Source organism: Octodon degus, unplaced genomic scaffold, assembly GCF_000260255.1.
Source record: "Octodon degus isolate 3935 unplaced genomic scaffold, OctDeg1.0 scaffold00041, whole genome shotgun sequence".
In the NCBI taxonomy this organism is placed as follows: Eukaryota; Metazoa; Chordata; class Mammalia; order Rodentia; family Octodontidae; genus Octodon; species Octodon degus.
In genome coordinates, this window is record NW_004524617.1 from 6,378,422 (window position 1) to 6,385,893 (window position 7,472).

A 7,472-nucleotide genomic window follows, 5' to 3' on the forward strand; every position below is an offset into this window, starting at 1 on the left:
TCATCTATCAAATGGAGGCAATAGTAGTATGATATTTACAAGGTTATGGGTAAAATTAACCCATATTACGTAAAATATTTGTATCTTTATCTGAGTTGTTATAAGAATTCAATAAATGTTATTTTTAACAGCTGCTCTAAGGAAGCATCATTAGCAATGGAGCTAAAATGCAATGGGAAATTTATTAGACATTGGAGCTGAAGGATTTAAGACTACATGGTATTTCCCACCTCCTACATTATCCCAAACTCTTTCTGTAACTTGGTAAATAGCAACAAGTGTAACATGACTCTGCATTTTTCATTGGAAAATCTGTGTTTTCATATGCCCGTGGTTCATATGCTAAAATTTGTAATGAACAAGATAGAAAAGAATCAAGCTATATTCTCTTATTAAGTAATTTTTATTAATGCAAATTTAATAACAGTAATTTTATAAGCTATGTAAAGAATATCCCAGTTGTTAAGAAATAACATTGAAAACATCCCTATAAAACTTGTTTGGCTGGGGTAAATAATACTTTCCAGGGTACATATGTGGTTTTATATTTTCAAAGTGTGGAAATAACAGTGTGAGATACCAGCAGTGTAGACATTTTTGGCCATGCTACGTAGATGGAAAACTAAAGCTCCACTGTCACAGTTTATAAAAGTGTGAAATTACAGTGAGATTATGAAGCAATTTATTTGGAAGGCTAAACATCAAGTGTTTCCTTGGCCATGGATAGTAAGTTATAATTTGGTTGGATGATTTGGATCTCCTGGAGCTCCTGTTACATTAGACTTGAGATGACCTACATTATTTAATCCTAGATAGCTACATGATGAAATATATTATGTTTTTTACATTTTTCAAATGATATTTGATGCTTGCAGGATACTTTCATTTTGAATCTTAATTTCTAAGCTTTTCGAGGATAAAAGAACTGGTTTACCTCATTCATTCGCTAAGTACCAATGTCACATAGTACCTAGGTATTAGCTGGCATCACACGGAGTCTCCATCTTCAGCACACCAAAAAATACAAATACTGACATTTTGGTCTGTCTCATTTCTGAAATTCATCTCGTATAAAAACATCTTAAGTTTTTCTTCTTTTCCTGAGTTTTCTGAGTGCGAACCTGCAAAGTACTATTGTCCAGTATCTCAGTAATGTCACATTATAATATTAAAGACAATGCAATTAATAACACTGTAAATGCTCACAAAGTTACCTAAAATTCAATTTCTCACAAGGCAAATAACAAAATGCTCAATTATCAGTGCTTTGTGGGAGAAAACACTGAAGCCATACAAAAAAAACCTTTGAGAGGCAACAAGCCAGTTAGCATGAGATTATGAGATGAAGTCATACTGTATGACAACTTCCAGATTTTCTTAATGAAGTGATGGAAAGCAATTAGTTTTTCCGTTTTGCTTGTCGCTACAGATTCTGTATTTACCTAATTTCATACTATTTTTGAGATAAGCTATCTTTCATTGAAAGTGAAATACCTGGGCCAGGGAGATGTCTGGGTGGAATAAGCACTTCCCTGGCAAGCGCAGGGGTCTGTGTTCAATTCCCGGTTCCGGAAAAAAAAAAAAAAAAAAAAGGAAAAAAATACCTTTGAGAGGCAACAAGCCGGTTAGCATGAGATTATGAGATGAAATCTAAAATCGTACGTGTTTCAACACTGGAAGTTTTAAGCATAATTTGGAGAGAATCAAGCTTTAAGAGATGTAATTCAACAATTCACAAAGATGAAATTATTGTACATTATCCCTTTGTTACTATTTTATGATATCCATTTGGTAATATCATTATCTATATTTTATTGCAAAATAATCACCTTTAAAATTCTCAATAGTTTATGATTCCAATGTACTTTTACAGAACTATCTTATCAATTATTGTATGCTACTAATTTCCTTTGTTCATCTTCCTGAATCACTATGTTCCTTATTAAATCTCCTGTTAGAAGATACACTGGTGGTACAAAAAGTCATTTTATCATCAGCCATTTTATAAAATCTTAATGTGCCTATTATTAAAATAAAAAAATCATATAGGATACAGAAACTGTAATTGAAAAGATTATTTTAATATAAAGTCAAAAAACCCCAAAACCTTTAATGAAAACATTCTGTATAGAAAAAGAAACATATCCTTTTCATGATGATTATTCTTTTTGCAACGTTATCTAAGAAAGAAAATTTCAAACTGTTGAGATTGCAATTTCTTAACCTGATACAATTAAAATATAGCAAAACAAAGTTTTCACAATATAATTCAGGTTATTTGAAATTTAGGGTATTGACATAGGTATCCATTGACTATTTCTAACTTTTCTATCACTCTGGGAACCTTTGACAAAATTTATAATCACCTGTTGAATATCCATACATAAATTTGTGTAGTTCTTCAAATACACATACATACACACACTGCAAACATATGATAATATAAGTGTGCATATGTGTGTATGCTTGTACACAAATACATGCATATATGTGGTGGCATTTCTTGTGTGTCATCTTGTCTTTAATATGGCATAATGTATCCAGGATTAAAATATGGAATCAAAACTAATTTTGTTACTTACTAACTGCAGGACACTAGGTACTTGTCCAATCCCCTAAAGCTTTACTTCTATAACAGTTCAAATAAAATAGTAGCACTTAATTACTCTACAGAAGAGAAAGAGCATAGGAAGAGTATATAGTATAAAAAAGAGATGAAGTTCTCATTAAGGAGTAACTCATGATTTCTACTGTCCTTAGCCCTCTTCAAACACATTCTTCTCCTGGGTTACCTTTTCTTAAATAATGTCTCCATTATTCATTCTATCTTGGTTTAAAACTTGAGATTATTTACATGATTTAGTCCATGTTGTACAAAAATCACAGTACTTTAAATTACTCCCTTCAAATATGTTGCAAATATGTTCCCAAAGCCAACATCTGCTGTGTCATCGTGACCAAACTGTCTTAAAAGCAAATGGCCATAAGTACTTTTATATTCTATATTCCTTTCGCCTTTCTGCACTCAAAACTTCCTGCCAATTCCAGATTGACAAAGGTATTACTGTCTTCTTCTACCACTAACAATTCTTTTTCTTTTCCTTTTGTATTTAGAACAAGGTCTACAGAGTGTACAGGGTCTCACTGTAGATCGGATGCATAGTAGTCCTCCTGTTTATGGCCTCCCAAGTGATGGTATTACAGGGGTGCACCACCACACTCGTCAATTGCCATCAGAGCACTCTTGGGATGGGACAAGCAGGGCAGGCCAGGGGACCAAACCCCTGGACCTTGTGCCTGCTTGCAGATGCTTTAATGCACTGAGTTATTTGGCCAGCCCAATTCTTTGTAATTCTTAATTTCCTCATGAAATAAAGAGCAACGTACATGCATATTTATGGCCAGTATGTTTCTTGGCCAATTATTTCTTTCTCTAGCCCTCCCCCGAGAAGTAAATATTGCTTGGAAATTATATTTAAAGTATCATTCAAGTTCACAGAGATATGGCAGTGAAAACATGTACTTATATTCCATTTCCATGGGGCATTTTTCTGTAGTGATAGATAATACCATGAAAAAACTGCACGTAATTTTACATGTAATAAGTACTTCATAGAAGTATATATTAGAGCATAATGTGAGTTGAGAATCTGAAAATGATTTATCAAAAATTATATTTTTTCATATTTTTTTCATTTTAAGTATTTTTAGTACAGGGACAACAGTGTCTCACTACACAGATCAGACTCATAGTGATCCTCCTGTTTTCAGCCTCCCAAGCATGGGGATTACAGGTGTGAGCCACCACCCCCACTCTTAGTTGCCCTCTCAGCCTGCGCCGGTGGCATGGCACACCCAGGGATCAAACCACGGTCCCTGTGCCTGTCTATGCAGGTATTTTAGTCTGCTGAGCTATTTGGCTAGACTTTTAAAAATAATTTTAATTAAGCTTATTGATACAATAACTTTAGTAAACTTTAAACTTAACTGTAACTTTAAATACAAAGATCACATTCAATTTCATCATAGGGAATTTGTCCCTCTACTTGATATATTTCAGTTCTTCCTTTTTTCCCCCAATCACCTCTCCTCCCTTCAATACCTCTTCTCCGTATTTTCAAAGTTGTGTTTCCATTATGCACTTTTTCTAATTTTTGTCCTTTTTCCTTTTCTTCCTTCCCCTTTCCCATCCCTACTTTGTGTTGAACAATTTCTTCCTGTTTTACAAGCAACCAAAATGTCCATCAGCTGGGGAATGGAGAAAACTGAAAGGTTTTTTGTGATACAATGGAGTACTACATAGCTATAAAGAAAAATCAGCTAGAGACATTTCTAGGTAAGTGGATGCACTTAGAACTAACGTTTGAAGCTGAATGGTAGAAAAGAAAGAAAACGGGCAATGAAAAATTCTGCCATCATGAATATCACAGAGTGGGAAGTAGAGATATTAGGCACAATGTCAAGAGAATTATTGATCTATATAAAGTATCTATTTTCTGTACTCAGAATTTGTTCATAATTTGCTTTGAATTAGAATGTTAAATATATTGAACACACTGATATATGGTCCAAATTATTTCTAGAGAAAAATTATAAAATGAGTTACCTGACAAATTCCTATTAACCACATAAATAAAAGCTGACGCAATACTATATGCTATGGTGCTAAAAGGACAAATTAATGTGTTTTATACTGGAAATATTAATTATTCATGAGGTTTTTTGCAAAAGAAGTTTTTACTTCATTTCAAACACTTGTAATCTAGTTTTAGCATAACATTCATTCAATTCAGAATATATTTTCATTTTCTTTGCTAGAAATAATTATGCATTAGTATTCTGAACTGCCTTCAGGAAATTACTGGAATATGAGAGTGTCAAGAAATTGAGCCTCAGTAAGTAATTTTGATATTTGAAATTGCTTTGGTGGAGGCATTTTAATGCCATCTGATATCTTCTCCCAATAAATTCTTTAACTGTTACTAAAATAAAACTATATTTTCTGCTGTCAACATGACAAAAACAAGACAGATTATGTTTTTTGAGGAAACATGCATATGTTTTTGTAACACAACCACTCTAAATCTATTAACCATTGGACAGTGATGAATTAGGGTTACACACAAGCACATTTAAGCAGTCACCATTATCTACATTACTCATTTGGCTTAGAATTCCCAGGGTCAGGCAGTCTTGCAAAAACAAACATACAGAAGAAAAAAGATGCATCCCTTAAGCTTTTTGAATTCTTTTCACTTTTTAAATGAAAATTATTACTTTGATGAAAGAGTCTTGATGAATTTACCACTGACAATCATTTCTGCTGTTTTCAACCTCTTTCTGTCTTGCCTCTGTCTCATGGTACTCTATAAGTCATCCTATCATGTTTTCTATGCTAACTATAGAAATTTATTAAATATATGTTGATCTGAAAAATAAAGCATTGACATTGATTCTTATAAATCAATGTACGCATATCAAGTATTTTTCTTGTCTTTTGAAATACAGAGATGATTGTAAACTATGTGTGTTCAAATTTGATTAAGGAAAGCAAATGATCTCTTGATTTAAAAAAAAAAGCAGAAAATGCCCTGAAGGACTGGAGATATGCAATTTAAAAGGAGGCTTCTTTTTAGGCCAAAGAACCAGCAGAGTTAAACTCAAGTAACAACATTTTTAATACTATTTATTGACTGCCAGCTAGCCCAGCTAGTCTTAAATTTCACAGAATTAAAACTTAATAAGGGATATATTTATTTGCATCTTTATTTTGACTAGTGGCATTTCTTGGTGCATGATTCATATTAGGCTGAATAGATGCTATTACCCTTGTTAAAATGGGTAAAGAATTTTAAAATGCTGTTGTTCAAAAAGAATCCAGAAGGAGTTAATATAGGGTTCTATAGAAAGGGCCATACTTTTATTTTAAGAATTCAACAGTAAATTTCTATTACATCTTTGTAGAAAAAAACAGACTGAGGACTTTGGCTTAGTTTGCAAATTTTCTAAGGGACATAAGATAGTTTTTACTATAAATAGAGAAAATTTCTCTATAAATAAAAATCTGTAACAGACACACCTCATAGTATTTTAGTAAAAGTCATGAAAATCTAAATATAAATTACTGTTTTACATGGAATATAATTTTGAATTACTAGTAAAAAGAGTACAATTAATCTTTTTAAGTCAGTATTGTTGGGTGATGAAATTTTCGAGGGACTCATTGTTTTTTTTTTAAAAGGATAGATTAATCTTTTGAGTAAGCTGCACAAGCACATTATTAACAATGCTTGAAATGTAAAAATCTCTGTGTGGGAAAATGAAGTTAATAAAATCTTCTATGTTCACAAATTAAGAAATTGACATAATATGGGTGAAATCTATCAGAGAACATTGTTATCTGTATATTTTCATATTTCAGCATGAACAAAGTTTCCTAAGCAAAGAAAATTGGAAGCTCAGTGTACAAACTTGCAGAGACATGAATGTAAAGTACTTTCTGTTACAAGGAGAAATTAAAGCTTACTCAAAACAAAGGCAATAAATAGAAAGCAATTATATACATTATAGTTTCTGGTCCAGTTAATTGATATTTACATAAAATGTAAATGTTGTAAGTACAAAAATTAAAACCCAGAGACTCTCAGAGTAAATAAAAGCACAACTCAGTTCTATGTTGCCTGTATGAAATTGATTGTAAATATGAAAAAGGTATGTCTAAAATAAAGGCAGGTAATGGCTGGGAAGATAGCTCAGTAGAATAAGCACTTGCCTGGCAAGTGCAGGGTCTTGTGTTCAATCTCCAGTATCACAAATAAATAAACAAACAAAACATAAAATAAATAAATAAAATAAAGGCATGTATTATGATATACCACTACAAAATTAATTCTCAAAAATGTTTGAATTGTTCCATTAATTTCAGGAAAAGCATCACTTAAATTTCAGAATTTATCTCTTATAAAACGCTCCATAATAACAAAAAAATTCCTCAGTTCAATATAAGAATCCTAATCTATGTGCTCCTAATAAGATAGCATTAACATTTAAAATATTATATCCAACAACAGTGGAATACACATACTTTTAAGCTCATTTGGAAAAATCACCAAAACTGATAACACTCGGGGTCAAAAAACATACCTGAACAAATATAAAAGAATGAAAATCATAGAAAGTACGTTACTAAACTCTCACTGAATTAAACTGAAAATCAATAACAAAGAAGTGGTTTGAAAATCTAAAAATACATGGAAATTAATCAACATCTATATAAAGCATGAATCTATAAAACTTCACAAAACAAATGTTAACATATTTAAAGCAGATGAAAGTGTAAATGAACAAAAATGTATGAGATGCAGCGAAAGCAGTTGTTAAGAGACCTTTACGCATTGGCTACATATACTTAAAGGAAGAAAGAACTAAAATTAGTTCCCTAAAACTTTTATTTTAGCCAACTAGATAAGGAA

At 31.9% G+C, this 7,472-nt stretch overlaps 1 protein-coding gene across 2 annotated transcripts in view; it reads right to left on the reverse strand.

Annotated features, from left to right (window-relative positions):
- Il1rapl1 (interleukin 1 receptor accessory protein like 1) overlaps positions 1-7,472 on the reverse strand; it is a 1,467,987-nt gene that overhangs the window by 1,113,274 nt on the left and 347,241 nt on the right. The gene's annotated exons all lie outside the window — the stretch shown is intronic.